This window comes from Odocoileus virginianus, chromosome 20, assembly GCF_023699985.2.
Source record: "Odocoileus virginianus isolate 20LAN1187 ecotype Illinois chromosome 20, Ovbor_1.2, whole genome shotgun sequence".
Lineage (NCBI taxonomy): Eukaryota > Metazoa > Chordata > Mammalia > Artiodactyla > Cervidae > Odocoileus > Odocoileus virginianus.
The window spans coordinates 37,220,013-37,236,368 of NC_069693.1; the positions used below are offsets into that span (position 1 = coordinate 37,220,013).

The 16,356-nt window shown below is 42.8% G+C and overlaps 1 long non-coding RNA gene across 1 annotated transcript; it reads left to right on the top strand.

Annotated features, from left to right (window-relative positions):
* Positions 1–2,071: 2,071 nt before the first annotated feature.
* LOC110133571 (uncharacterized) lies at positions 2,072–14,613 on the top strand. Its single transcript, XR_002312802.2, has 3 exons — positions 2,072–2,207; positions 13,878–14,006; positions 14,497–14,613. It is a non-coding gene; the product is annotated as an uncharacterized lncRNA (long non-coding RNA).
* The last annotated feature ends 1,743 nt before the right edge of the window (positions 14,614–16,356 follow it).

The following is a 16,356-nucleotide window of genomic DNA, read 5'->3' on the forward strand; positions in this document are numbered from 1 at the left end:
GATTATATTATCTTCATTTTGCTGATGAGACAACTGCTGTTGGCGAGACAACTGTGACTTTCCTAAGATTAGTTATCCGTTCTGTGACCATTTGGGGTTTCAATCTGGGTCTCACGTACTCTGTAGCAAGGATCCTTTCCAGCGTATATCCCTCCTCCAGATATTGGACATGCAGAGCAGGGAACAGACACAACTTTCAGGCCTCTGAGTGCACTAGGTAACCTTGAATCCATGGTGACTAAGCTACTTCCTTTCATATTCTCCTTCAATACCACCGGTTACACGAAGCAGGAACTCTGTCTGCTGATGGTGAGGCTCTGACACCTGTCTGACATTTGTTAATCTCCCCTTTTAATAAAGAGAAAGCGGCCTCCAGCACTGAGCTTTGGGCAAGCAATTATGTCCAACTAGAATTTAATAGTACTGTTGTTTTTATACTTGTATTTGTTTTGTATGGCAACTTTCTTTTAATTCCAAGTGATATTAATTTCCCATTTGTAGTAGTGATGGAAAGTTTTCTTTCAAGATATATCAGTCTAGGTTTTAACAAGTGAACCCATTTGAAGAAAAATGTAAAACAAATAATGGTATGGATATAGGAGGATAGAGAAATTATGGAAAACTGATACTCAGACGAATGAAATATTAGAAGCAGTGCCCTTCTCAATATTTCACTTGTTTGTGACCCACAGGAGGCCAAGCCCCCGTGAGGCACAGATGGACATGACGACACATTGGTGCTTATACTTCTGATGCACGGGCACTATTTAGTGATAGTGTAGTTCTTTGAAAGAAGTGAGTCATATAGCGTGTTTGATGAACGTATTCCCAAGTCTCCATCTTTTGTGGAAGGGAGAGGAGGTGGGTGCATCAGTAGGACTATCAGAGAAGGTGGAGTATAAGAAAGACTGGAAATGGGGCACGGACACATTGTGGTAGAGTCTCCAGGCATGTGGGGTCACTTCGGGGAATAGGAATTAGGAAGGCTTCCTGTGGCTCAGCTGGTAAAGAATCTGCCTGCAATGCAGGAGACCTGGGTTCGATCCCTGGGTTGGGAAGATCCCCTGGAGAAGGGAAAGGGTACCCACTCCAGTATTCTGGCCTGGAGAATTCCATGGACAGTCCATGGAGTCACAAAGAGTCGGACACAACTTAGCGACTTTCACTTTCACTTGAGGAAGAGGCATTTGAGTTAGGCTCTTACTTATTTGAGGAATAAGTAGCCACTGATTATATGGATATTGTGTGGGGAGACAGGAGCAGAGAGAGAGAGTGGAGAAGTGCAATCTGAGTTTGGGAAACAGCTACTATCCATTTTGCTTTGAGCACTGGGAAATGGGACTGGAAGCATAGATTAAAGCAAAATCATTTAGAACCTAAAAGATAGGCCAAAGAGATGGTGCTTATTTTACAGTGGAGTTGGAATCCACTGAAGGCATTTCAGTAGGGAATGGAAATGAACAGGATCAGTTACTCACAGCACTCAGGTGCCCCAGCAACCTGTGTTTCCCCAACTTTGTCTTTTCTTTGTGTAGTAGGTGAGCTACTTCTGAGACCTCATTTCCTTCAGGGAGTCCTGTCCAAAATACCCTTCATGCTGCTTAATATTCTATCAATATAAGTTCATCCCTCTAGGACCGACCAGTAGGTTGAAAACTGTAGAAGGGGCAACATTTCCAGTTCTTGAGTGCTGCATTGGGTAGAAAGTAGAGCTTCCAAGAGGGCAGTTACCCAGGAGTGGAGAGTTTGGAGATATGGGCTTCCTAGTCATCTTCCCATCCACAAAAACCTAAATTTCTCCTCTTCTCTGCTTCTAACCTGACTCCTTGTGTGGAGATTGCGCAAGGTCCTCCACCAGAAATCACATTCATGGGGAAAGCAAAACAGTCAGCAGGGTCTGTATAGCCAGGTGGTGCAGAGATGGTCTTTTTTTGAGGCCATCAGCCTGTTTCTCCCTTACTGCTAGAGGAGAAACTTTGAGGCCCAACTTTTTGGGTACGCAGGGGGTTGATTTTCCTTTCCCATGTTTTGTAATTTTTCATTGTGACCTCATCATTAGTGGAGCTTTATGGGAGGGAGTCTTGTAGGAGTTGGTTTAGGAGTATATATTCTTCTAGTGTGCTTGTTTATACCTGCCAGCTGACCCTGGAGAGATTTCCAGGCCAAAACTACTGAACTTATAGATTCCAGGGAACCCCAAACCAGAGGTGAGAAATGTCTTGTCATTGTGAATTCTACTGGGAGATGGGGCTTCCCAGGTGGCTCAGTGGGAAAGAATCAGCCTGTAATGCAGGAGATGTGGGTTCAGTCCATGGGTTGGGAAGATCCCCTGAGGAAGGAAATGGCAACCCACTCCAGTATTCTTGCCTGGGGTATCCCATGGACAGAGGAGCCTGGTGGGCTACAATTGATGAGGTCACAAGGAGCCAGACACAACTTAGTGACGGAGCACACGCGCACTCATGGGAGACATTGAATGTCTTTTCCCACCCAGGGCTGAGTTTAGACGATCAAACTGCTTTGTCTCTTTTTGCTGAAAAGATGGCCTAGTCCATCCTGTAACAGAGGATGCAGCTTTTTGAGTGTCCTGGCCTGATGTCTACATAAAGCCTTGACTCCCATCCCTATATGGTGTAAAAGACCAAGCTCCTATTTTGCCTAGACTGGTGACTATGAACCCTACCTGGGGGCAGCTACAGTATCATTTCACATATAACCCTCAAGACTTCTAGTCCATTTTTGTTTTAAGACTTTGGGAATTCCCCCTGATTTTTTTTTTTTTCTTTTTGCAAGTTCAGTTTTGCTGCACTTAAAAGGATGTTCATTATATGTCATCCAGTAGTTCTAGAGACTTTGTAATCAGAGACTCTTCAGGTTATCTAGTCCAGAATATTCCTAGAGATAGAGATCTGCCAAGGAAATTGAAAGCCCCCTCTTCATAGTTATACCTACCCTGCTTGGGCCATGGCTGAGGTTTCGGAGAAAATAAACATTTTAAGGAGATTTTGCAAGAGTGAGGAAGAGAGATGAGCAAATCTGATAATCTCTTTTTTAGGTGAAGACTTAAGTGAGAGATGTTGCAGGCAACTGCACTCTCTGAAGAAACTGGCTTCCTTGGCAGGACATCTCATGATTGTGACGTGATGTGATGTGATGGTTTCTTTTTCTTAAATCATGGAAGGATAATGCAATAGAGAGGAGGATATTTCATTTTAATCTTTTACATCTGTTCACCAGATATAAAAGGATAAAATAAGATAAAGCAATGCTCTCTTGAGAAGTCCATATTTTCAAAGGCTTTTGGCATTAATGTGCTTATTAATTGTCATAGATAGTCACTGTCATCAGAAGAATATTGTATAATATATAGTGGCCTTTATAGGACTAAGAGAGAGAGAATTTCAAGTTTCTTTCTTAATCTGAGCCACTTAAAATGAAAAACAAAGACCATTAAATCCTGTTCACTTGAAGGGGATCCTAAATATAGTTTATTGGGGCTCTTAATTCACCCTGAAAACTGCTGTAATTATTAAAAGTGTCCAAGCTGTTAACTCGAAAACAACATATGCCACATTTACATAATGATTTGCATATAATTTCCATGTAATTCACTTAATGTCAAAATGTACAATTATGCTTCCAACCCCTCTGCCTTTTGCCCCCATGCCCCTTCCTGGCCCCACGGTGTTAAATCAGAATCTCTTCCTTGTTGGAAGCTATTTATGAATGGGTTTAGGAAAGATGGCTGGATGGAGGTCATCTGTTGTTTTAGTCCAAAAAGATCTTGGCCAAATGTATTTCTTCTTCCAGACTGGATTGGTTGTACTCTCTATTGTGAGTACATTATGGGGACCAGTTACTCAGTTCTGCTTGAGACATGGGCTCATTTTACAGATGAAGAAACTGAGGCTCAGAGAGGTTCTCCCTGGTGTGCTATGGTTGTCACTTGCTTTCTCTGTCCCAGCAATCCAAAGTCCCCCATCTGCCATACTAGAGGCTTTCTCGTGTATCTTTTACATGAGACAAATATAATTCATTTAAAACAACAATCATTTGCCATAGCTCATGTGATTATTTGCTCTTGGGTTTGCCATCAAGGACAGAAAAGAATTCTTCCGTCAGATTCCAGAAACAAATTTATCCAATGTGGGTGAACTCTCTTTCTGTCTAAACTAACTGCAGCCCCACAAGCATGTCATGCTTTTTCTGGCTCCTACCTGTGTTTTCAATGTGGGCCCCTCTGCCTGCATCTCTGCACCCAACACCTGGTCTCCCATTTACACATCACCAGGATGCCTTCTTCCATGTCCTGTGACTAGGTTTGATGCCCTTAAAGTGAACTCGTGAATCACTCTGTTTGACTTGAGCTCCCTGAAAGCAACCCTTGAGACAGACTAGAGTGTAGGGACTTCCCTGGTGGTCCAGTGACTAATACACTCCACACTTCCAGTGCAGGCAGCCTGAGTTCAATCCCTGGTCAGGGAACTAGATTCCACATGCTGCAGCTAAGAGTTTGCATGCTTCAACAAAGACCCATGATCCTGTGTGCCGCAACTAAGACCCAGTGCAGCCAAATAAATAAATAAATATTTTAAAAAGAGACTTGGGTATAGGTACTGCATTTGGGAAGTGACCCCTGGGTGCAGGGATGAGGAAGCTGGGAGAGTGAAACCAGGAAGGAAAAAGTTAGGGGGCATCACTGAGGATGCTACTATCAACAATGGGAGCTCAATTCCTCTGGGTCCTCCTGGGAAGTGTCTGGATGGATTCCAGTATAACTGCCTGGAGGAGGGGAACTGGGGCATTTATTCACTGGCTCAGTCGCCATTGGCTGAGGGTTGCCCCAAGAGTTGCTCGTTTCCCTGCCCTTCCCAGCTGTGCAGCTGCACAGACTGACGAAGCTCTCCAGGGCTTCTGCCCTGTCTGGGTCATCCAGAAAACGCACCTGTGTGTTGCTCAGGCTGGTAGCAACATACCAGGCTCAGTCTTGGCTGAGATCAGAAGTAAGGCAAGCAAGTGTGTCCCCAGATGTGTCTAGTACTACACTCACCACTCTGTTTTGCATTTCTATCCTCCACTAGAGCTTAAGCATCCCAAGGACAGGTTGTGTGACCACTGGGTCCTCAGCTAGACACTGTGTTTGCTAATAATCTGTCACATGAATATATCAGGTACCAAATTCAGTTCAGCTTCAGCAAAGCTATTTATCATTAAGTTTAGCAAAGTCAGAAGAGCTGATTTCTTTAATTAGTCTTTTTTCCTCCCCAATTCCGTCCACCTTAAAAGTTGGAAGAAAGGAAATGAACCAAGGGGAATATTTCACATATACATTATGAAATTGCCAGAAGCAAAAAGAAAATCAGGTCCGTCCTGATTCTTCACTTGAAGATACCAGCAAATTCTGAGGCAAAATCATAGCTGATGTTTGGTTTCATTCAAAGGAATAGCATCTAATAAACTAAAGTTAAGTGGATAACAGCCAAAGCCATGGTTCGAGACACTTAGGGCCTTTTCTCCTAGAAGTAGCTCCATCTTTTTTTCATCACTTTGCTTTGTCATTTCTACTCACCTCTTCGCTACACCCTCTCAGTTGGTTTCCGTTCTCCTTTATTTCTCATCCCTCATGTTCTTCCTCAGGTCCAGGACTCCAGCTGGCACATGGTGCCGAGCATGGTGACAGAAACACATGGGCAATGAGGCCCCTTTCATTTTCAACTGCACATTTTATCAAGACAGAAAGCTGGGTGCCCATGTGCTGTGCCTAGTCACTCACTCGCGTCTGACTCTTGGCAACCACGTGGACTGCAGCCCGCTCGGCTCTTCTGCCCATGGGGCTTCTCCAGGCAAGAATACTGGAGTGGGTTGCCATGCCCTCCTCCAGGGGATCTTCCCAACCCAGGGATTGAACCCAGGTGTCCCGCATTGCAGGTGTATCTTAACTGAGCCGCCAGGGAAGCCCAAGCCCTTCTCCAGGGGACCTTCCCAACCCAGGGATCAAATCAGGGTCTCTTGCATTGCAGATGGATTCTTTGCCAGCTGAGCTACCCGGGTGCTTGTGGTTCCTCCTCAAATAAACATGATGATCTGACAGCCGGGAGCAAGAAGCCTCCTTATCTAGCAAGAATCTGTCAATGTCGGGTCATCAGAGGTGGACCACAACTCGCGGTCACCAGTGGGGAGAGGGAAGGGGGAGGACATGGTAGGAGCAGGGGACTAAGAGGTACAAACTATCAGGGATGAAATAAACAAGCTATGAGGATATATTGTACAAATAAACAATAAAAATAATAATGTTAGATACATTAAAGCATTTTTAAGTAAAATACCTAGAAAAACTGGAAAAGAAAAGAAAATGTCAAGGCGTCGATGGGCCCTCAGAAGTGGCATGGCAACCCCCATGACCACCCCCATGTCTCCGGGGACCTCTGGGCCATGAAAACCTTGCCCTCCAGTGATCCCTAGGAACTGCCCACGCACCAAGGGGGTAGGCAGCTGCCAGACTGGACGAGAGAGGATCTGAGAGGGGAGGGGACATCTGGTCGGGAGGCAGAGCGGCAGCCTCTCTTCCTGCCTCCTTCCTCCTTCCGTAACTTTCAGATGCTCCGAGGGAATTCCTGTTGGCCCAAACACCTGTGCCTGGTGCATCCCTTTCTGGAAGCTCCATCTACATATTCTTGTGATTGACACTGAACTGCGTGTGTGTGAGAGAGAGACAGAGACAGGGACACACAGACAAAAGAGACAGAGAGAGGTAGAAATATATTATAATAATAGTTGTTTATAATAATGATGGGGCTCCCCTGGTGGCTCAGATGATCAAGAATTTGCCTGCAATGCCGGAGACCCAGGTTCAATCCCTGGGTTGGGACGATCCCCTGGAGAAGAAAATGGCAATCACTCCAGGACTCTTGCCTGGAGAGTCCCATGGACAGAGGCCTGCCCATGGAGGTCACAAAGAGTCAGACACCACAGAGAAGTCAACGAACACTATAATGAAGACGATGGCTGAATTTATCAAGATGTTTACAAGTTCAGGCACCATGCTGAGCTCTTCCCAGGTATCCTGGCATGAGTTCTGTAAATATTCCCACTGCACAGTTGGAGGACTGAGTCTCAGAAAGGCTAAGTGACTTACCCAGGGTCACACTGAGTAAGTGGAGTATGCGGACCTCACACACAGGCTTCAAACTGCAGAAATCGAGTTGGTCATCATCACGGTAGGAGATTAGAGACCCGCAGGATGTGTTCTGGGCAGTGCATAAGTGTGTGTGTGTGTGTGTGTAGCGTAGTGTATGTCTGCATGTGAGTGAACGTGTGTGTCCTCTTGTGTGCACATGTCTAGAGAAAGTGGTGGTTGAGAATACAGAACAGATCCAGATGGCATGGATTTGCAGTCCAGCCATTCTATCTCGTGGGTATTATCTCAGGCAGATCACTTACGCCTCTCTGCGCCTCAATTGCATCCTCTGTGCATTAGGCACAATAGTACCTCACTTACTGGCTTGTGAATGCTTTGAAAGGTGATGTGTGTGAGTTCTTATGTAAATGCTGGATATTTGTGTTACTGGTAGTAGTCATTACATATCAGTGTTCAAGTGCATGAAGTGTTAGTCACTTAGTCGTATCTGACTCTTTGTGACCCCACGGATTGTAGCCCTCCAGGCTCCTCTGTCCGTGGGATTCTCCAGGCAAGAATATTGGAGTGGATAGCCATTCCCTTCTCCAGGGGGCCTTCCCAACCCAGGGATCAAACTTGAATCTCCTGCATTGGCAGGCAGATTCTTTACCATCAAGCCACCTGGGAAGCCAGTGGTGAGTAACATCAAATGTTTATTGATAAGAATAATAATAAGGTTTACTGGGTGCCCACTTTGACATAGTGCTTGGAATACATTCCCTGATCTAGACCTCCCAGTTTTACCATGAGGTCAGTATCATTAGTTCCATTTATACAGGAGCAGTTGAGTCTCAGGAATATTAAACAATAGTCCAGAGACAAATATCTAAGAGAGGTCAGAATCGAGATGCAAACCTTGATAACTGTGCTCTCCTGTCTTACATACTTTTTGTGGCCTCATTTGTTCATCTGAACAAATACCTTTCATTCAGACTTAGATTTTTTTTTTCCACATTAGGAACTGTGCCCATCTGCCTGCCTGAGAAAAGTTTGCACAGAGCTGCTTTTAAATGGCGACCCCTTGCAGCTTTTTAATTGCCACTATCTCTTTGAACATTTGGAATTTGTAATGAAATCACTTTCCACCCCGATTCATCCCAAATTCAATATTCTGTTTCCTTTCAGCTTTGTGTGTGTGTGTTTCCCGAGCAATGAAAAGATTGGTAACTTTATAAAACATCTAAAAGCGCGGTGGAAGTTTCCTGGGGCTTCAAGTGTTGTGTTATGTTATCTTTGGAATAACTTTGAAGTCCCACCGGTGTAATAGAAGCCGTTATTATGTCATGGAGCTGATTAGCATGCCTGTGGGAAACATTAATTCATGCTGACATCATAGCTGGGTTTGCAATCAACCAGTGTGTTTTGCTTCTCTTCGCTCCCCGCCTACCCCACAAGCCACCCCCCGGTGCTCTTCATGTAAAGGTGATGGGCTGACTTTCTGAGGATAATGGGGGCATGTAAGGATGCCCCCAGATGAGGCCGAACTGAACCACAGAAGCCACCACCACCTCCTGACGGCCCGGGGAGGAAATGGCGAAACAAAGCTTTTGGCAGAAGCAGGGAGAAGGCTGCCGGCCTTTTGATTTGCCTTGAAAGGTTTTGATTTAGTTGGCATTCAGACTCTTGATATATAAAACTTTTTAACTCAGTAGTCAGCATGGCTGCCTGAATCCATTTGGTTCCGGTCAGTTACGATTAAGCTGATTGCTGGTGGCTCTGGTGGGGCAGGCGCGGGGGGCAGGGCTGGCCTTCACCGGCTAAGACCAGCACATTCCAAACTCTCTCTTTCTCCAACACAAGAGTACATTTCATTGACAAAGGAAGCTGTAAAGAAGAGACATGTAGATTCCTATTATCTTCAATTGTTAATATTTAACATGCATTAAAGAGCTATCTTTCTGTTCGCCACGTGCAATTAATTTAATCACCAATGCACTGTTAAGTATCTATCAGAAATGTGAATTTTTTCACGATGTATTAATCTGGTAATGATGTCTTTCCTTTTTACCTTTAGATTTAGTATTATTGTTTTATGTTACATGGCGTATCCTCCGGGGAACTGGAAAGAAACTATAGGAAGTGTTGGGAAGAGCCTAATGGTGGCTGATGTGGGGTCAGGAAAGTTCAGGGTGTTTCTATTTTGAATACAACTTGGGGCTCCCTTCCTCCCTCTAGGGCATGTGTGGCCTGCTTGGCTCCCTCTCTCCTCTGAACTCTCTACCTGCAACCTATGTAGCTTGAAAAGCTGGGATGATCATATCCTTGAGTTGGGTTTTGGCCTGGAAGATGAAAACCCTATTGTCTATGGTGAATCAAGGAAGGAGGAACTTGGGGAAGGGAGGTGTTATTTTAGATGTATATGTAAATAGCTGGGATCTTCGTAGTTGGGGCCCATTTTGCCACAATTATAAGTGCCCCCCTGCCAAAAGCTCCCTGTTCTCCCCTTTTGAAAAGCTCTTCACATTCACAACTGCCCACTCAGAATCTATTTTCTCCCATTAGGTTCAGACTGTCTGAAGGCAAGAATGTGTCTGCCTTGTTCACCAAAGTGAGAACCTACCACATGTTAGATACTGTTCTAGACCTCAGAATTATAGAGATGAGTAAGGTATCATTCCTGCGCTATAGATGTCTTATCTTATTAACAAAAACATTCATTTTGTTACTGTTCAGCTGCTAAGTCGTGTCCGACTCTGTGACCCCATGGACTGCAGCATGCCAGGCTTCTCTGTACTTCACTCTCTCTTGGAGTTTGCTCAAATTTATGTCCAGTCTTCTCAGCATCAGGATCTTTTCCAGTGAGTTGGCTCTTCACATCAGGTGGCCAAAATATTGGAGCTTCAGCTTCAGCATCAGTCCTTCCAACGACTATTCAGTCCTTTGGGATTGACTGGTTGGGTCTCCTTGCAGTCCAAGGGACACTCAAGAGTCTTCTTCAACACCACAGTTCAAAAGCATCAATTCTTCAATGTTCAGCCTTCTTTATGGTCCACCTCTCACATCCGTACATGACCGTGGGAAAAACCATAGCTTTGACTAGATGGGCCTTTGCTGACAAAGTAATGTCCCTGCTTTTTAATATGCTATCTAGGTTGGTCATAACTTCTCTTCCAAGGAGCAAGTGTCTTTTAATTTCATGACTGAAGCCACCATCTGCAGTAATTTTGGAGCCCAAAAAATTAAAGTCTGTCACTGTTTCCATTGTTTCCCCATCTATTTGCCATGAAGTGATGGGACCAGATGCCATGATCTTAGTTTTCTGAATGTTGAGTTTTAAGTCAACTTTTTCACTCTCCTCTTCCACTTTCATCAAGAGGCTCTTTAGTTCTTCTTCAGGTTGGCACTAATTCAAAAGGTAACTTTGGATTTCTCTGAGCAAATGAGGGGTGGTGAGCACTTCAGTTGGAAAAATACATAGAAAATCACAGAAATGTCAGGGGGCGTGGTTTTGGCCACCTGCAAGAAATCCAGAATGGTTCCATTACAGGGGTTACCCAGGGGAGAGGAAAGATAAGGAACAGATACAGAGTCCTGAAGCTTGAAAAGGCAAAATGACTTACCCATGGTCACATATAAAGCCAAGTCTACTCTAAACCCAGTGCTCTTTTGGCTGAATTATAGTTCACACGTGCTGCCCATGGTGAGAAAACACAGCCCTGGTATCAAGAGTCCCCCCAAGTGGTCCTGTTTGGCTGCAGTGGACTTTCATTTAATGTATAGCTTTTTAAATTTTATTTATTGAAGGATAATTGCTTTACAGAATTTTATTGTTTTCTGTCAAGCCTCAATATGAATCAGCCATAGGTATACATATATACCTTCCCTTTGAAACTCCCTCTTAAGCCCCAAATTCTGAGTGCCCAGCCTGTGAGACAGACAGAGGGTTAAACAAAATTCGTAAGTTATCATGTTGGGGAATGGGACTTTTGCCAAAAAAGAAATGCATGATATAGTTAGAAACTGATATAGAAATCCCCCTTCCCAGTTGAGCTGCTGGTCCACAATGACCTATTGGCCTTATTTTATTTTATTTTTTCCTTCAGTTTATGCCAGGTGTTCCTTTATTTTATTTTTTATATCCTATTCTATATCCCATTTTTAAAAAGTTTTTCCCTTCTGCATCCTAGCCTCACTTCAAATCTCTGACTTCCCATACATGCATCCTTGCTGGTGAGTTTCACTGAGGCTCTCTTAATCCGTGCCTCTGTGCATTGATAGGTGCGTCTTCTGGGACTCATTCTGTATAGTTCTGTGTGTTAACATTAGGTGGTGTTGGATCCCCAATCTCATTTTGCAAGCCCTAGGTACCACTCTTTAATCAAACACATTAATTTAATTTCTGTATCTAAATGTATGAATAATCACACCAAGTGGAAGAAACCTATCCTTCCGTCCATTCAGGTCAATTTCTGCTTCCAAAGAAGTGTGTGCCAAAGTTATGAAAAAAGTCATATTTTCAGAGATTTTTGTACTTAAGAATTGCAGATAAAGGACTGTGGACCATTTTACTTCTCCATTCTGCCTCTGATGGACCCCTCTGCATTTCCAGTTCTGCCAGTTCAATCAATGCCTGGCATATACCCTGAAAAAACCATAATTCAAAAAGACACATGTACCTAGTGTTCATTAACAGTAGCCAGGACATGGAAGCAACCTAAGTGTCCAACAACAGATGAATGGATAAAGAAGATGTGGTAAATATATACAATGGAATATTACTCAGGTGTAAAAAATAATGAAATTGAGTCATCTGTGGTGATGTGGATGGTCCTAGACTCTGTCACACAGAGTGAAGTACGTCAGAAAGAGAAAAACAAATATTGTATATTGATTCATAGATGTGAAATCTAGAAAACTAGTACAGGTGAGCCTATTTGCAGGGCAGGCATAGAGAGGCAGGTGTAGAGAACGGATGTGTGGACACTGGGTGGGAAGGGAAGGTGTGATGGGCTGGGAGAGTGGCACAGACATACACACACTGCCATGTGTGTAACACACAGCTAGTGGGAAGCAGTCGTATAACACGGGGGGCTCAGCTCAGCGCTCTGTGATGACAGAGGGGGAGCCTGAGGGGTGGGGTGGGAGGGAGGCTCAAGAGAAAAGGATATATGTATACGCATAGCTGATTCACTTCACTGTGCAGCATAAACTAACACAGTGTTGTCAAGTGATTATACTCCAGTTTTGAAAAAAAGCAGCCCATATCCTTGTCTTCCTATGAACCTTTTGGAGAACGTCTCTGGGGTACTCACCCAGAAGACGGTGTCTTAGGATCTTAGGATCTGTGCATTTTTCCTCCCACTAACTACTGCCAGATTCCTCTGCAAAATCCCTGTAGCAGTAAGCCCCCCACCAGCAGGACATGAGGGTGAGTTCCTATTTCCTAACACTCTCACCATCGCTTAATATTATTACCTGATTGTCTACTTTTTTTTAATTGGAGGATAACTGCTTTATCATGTTGTGTCGGTTTCTGCCATACAACAACTCAAATCAGTCATAGTCATACGTACATCTCCTGCCTCTGGAGCCTCCTCCGCCTCTCATCCCCTCCTCTAGGTTGTCACAGCACGCCAGGCTGGGTTCCCTGTGCTATATAGCAACTTCTCACTAGCTATCTGTTTTACACATGATAGTGTATATATGTCCGATGGCCTGATTTTTTTCCAATTTGATAGGTAAAAAGTGCCATCGCAAGCTTGTTCTAATTTGCCTTTCACTGTCAGTGAACATGAGCTTTGTATATATGTTAGCTGTTCTTCTTTCCCTTTTTGGGAAACACCTATTCATATCTTTTTAGTTTCCTGTCTTTTCCCCTTCACTATATCATTTGTTTGTTTGGATTTTGACTACACAATCATTATCCACTCCAAGGTCACAAATACATTTATCTTATTTATTTACTATATTTCTTAAGTTTTACTCCTCACATCTCAGTTTTTAATTCATCCAGTTCATCTCTTGCTTATGTTCTTGTATATGCTGTGAGGTTATGATTCAATTTTTTCTCTATTCATATGAGTCTTTTTACCAAATAATCTGTACTTTCTGTATCCCGTGGTGATGCTGCCTCTCTTAGATACAAATGAAATATAAAATCCTGCAAGGGTATTGATTGAAATTACAGTTGAATGTTGAATAACACAGAGATTAGGGATACCAACCCTCCCATAGTCAAAAATTCACATATAACATTGCAATTAGCCTCCAATACAGATGTCATGGTTCTGCCTCCATGGATTCAGCCAACCATGGATCATATGGTACCATAGTATGTATTTAGTGGAAAAAAAAAAAATCTGTGTGTAAGTGAACCTACACAGTTCAAACACGTATTTTTCCAAGGGTCAACTGTATCTATTTGGAGAGACTCAACATGTTTTATAGCTCATTTAGTTCTCACAAGAACACAGTGAGTTAGATCTTATGTCCCCGATTTACAAAAAAGGAAAGAGAAGCTCCAGGAAGCTAAATAAGCCAGTTATTAAGTGATAGAGCAAGGATTCAAACCTAGATCTGTTTGACTTTCTGAGGGTTTTTATTATTATTATTGCACCCTTCTGTCCTTGTGAATGTATAGCCTTGCTTATTTATTTATGACCAACTAACCCCTCATAACCTGCTTTCCTTTAGCTATAAAAATAACCCAACCCGAGGCTATCTAGCCTATAAATGTTTTTTCTTTCTACCTTAATCCCAGGAGAATCTCTTGGCTGGCTGCCACAGGGACCAGAGAGCAGTACCTCTGAGATTCTGTCTAACCTCAAGTAGGATGAGGGTCTTGGGGCAGTGACCTGTTTTACAAGTGAAACAAAAATTAATAGACTGTGTAAGTAATTTCCATTTTCCACTTTGATATCTCTGATGAATGAAAGAATATCTGATGAATAAGCGTAAAGAAATTTGAAGTTTGTAAAGAATCTCTAATTTGGTCTAAAAAAATCATAAAAGGTTTATGACATAAAGGTAAGTATGAAGTAATAAGAGCAATAGTAAATTACATTGTCATAGTTCTTTATAGTTTTCAGAACATACTAATGCTGTTCATTTGTTTGGGTTCTTTCAATGATCTTTTAAAGCAGGTATGGCTAAATCATTTCAATGTATGACAAAAACTACTGTAATGATGTAAAGTAATTAGCCTCCAACTAATAAAAATAAATGGAAAAAAATAAATAAATAAATAAATAAAAAATAAAGCAGGTAAACTGAGCTTGCATGTTACAGACAAAGAAATTGAGGCATAGAGCTTTACCCAAGTTCAGGTGATTGCATGAATTCTCCCAACTTGTCACCTCTCACTGTATTCATTCTAACAGGATGTTAGCAGCCGTGCCTGAAGCAGGGGCTTGAAAGTGCCTGCATGCTTCTGATTGATCTCTCGCTCTTCAGACGTTACCACAAGGACAGTCCAGGCTGGCCAACTGTTCCAAAGAGGAAGGTAAGAGACATCTGGAGCAAAGTTCCCCAGATCAGATGCCCCGGCCAAGCTCAGCCTGGAGCAGAGCCTCCTTTGACCTGCAGATCCATGTGTGTTCATCCTCAGTCACTCAGTCACATCTAACTCTTTGCAGCCCACCAGGCTCCTCCGTCCATGGGATTTCCCAGGCAAGAATACTGGAGTAGTTTGCCATTTACTCCTCCATAGGATCTTCCCAACCCAGGGATCAAACCCCCGTCCTCCGCTTTGGCAGGTGGATTCTTTACCAGTGAGACACTTGAAAGCAAATTCATGAGCTTTCATTAAATACAGTTGTTGAACCATAGAGTTTGGATGATAATTTGTTACATAGCGATAGCTAGCTGATACAAGATAAACCAGTTAGTAAATTGTAAAGCTGGACTTGGGATCTAGATCTTCATACATATAGTTGTACACACTTTCGACTCTGCTAAGTTGCTTTTCATGCAGACAGACATTTGTTTAGACTTTAAACAAAAAAAAAACAAAACTCAAGATGGAGCCTGTTCTGCTTCATCTCTCAGGGGCCATGTCTTCTCTGATTCCTCAGAGCCCAGTCCCATATCTTGCACATTGTAGGTAGTATGTTCATTAAATAAAGAAGCTATAAAAATATGAGGGTCATACCTCTATCCCCTTCATCTTATTTTTACAAATAAAATTTTTAATAAAAACAAAGTTAAACTGGAAGATATATTGATCAGTGAGAATCAGCTTCTAAAAACTGGTCCCAGCAACTGCACAAAGAAGACACAGTCATCATTTTCTTTTTCAGACATCTGTCCATATGCAGCATATTTCCTCTCTGAAGAAAGATCAAACCCCATAAAATGCATCATTTATATGCCACTCCCCATTATGAAACAGCATGGAGACCATTAATGAGAAGCAAAGGCTAAAAGAAGAGCCCACAAGTCAGGTTCAGGCAGACTGTGGTGAAAAGGCACCATCCTTTGGGAATTACACACAGGAAAAAAGAAGAAACATCGAACCTGATTCTCTGCCCCCCACCCCCCCCCCATCCTCAACTCCATCCCCACTTCCCCCGTTGCTTCAACAGCTTGAGGTAGAGAATTTGTAAAACCCACACGGAGAGCTTTTTCCTCTGATTTTTTAATCTCAGAAGTCCGACAGTGGCGATGAAGGTAGCTGTGACATTTGCAATTTTCCATGCACCAGCCCATTCCATTTTCTTTCCTGGTGCTGCTTCCATGGTACAGTAAACCTCCAGCTCTGACAATAATTATAGCCGGAATAAAATGAAGGGAGTAATAGGAACAAAGCGTCGCTGTAATTGCCTTTTCATTATTTGCTAACAGTTAGTTATTCAGTCACAGGGAAAAATTACACAGTAATTGGTTGACAATGGGGAAGCAATCGCTGAATCCCACAACTATGATATTTTTGCTTGTTGGGCTTTAGACCTTTTATTCATATTTTGATTAAACAGCTGGAGCATTAAACTGACATGGAATGTATCCTTGGTCAAATTCCGATGTGATTGTTTCTACCCCATTCAAAATGTTGAATTTAAACTAGCACCTACAGTAGAGCTGTAAATAGTCTATTGACTTTCAAATAAATCCCTCCTCTTTACTCCAGTTCATAAAGAAAGCACAGTGAGTGTAATAGCACAATTTTTTTAACAAATCAGTTTTCAGTTGGATGTTTTCAAATCTAAAAAAAGTATATGGAATCACATGGTGCCTTCTTCTGG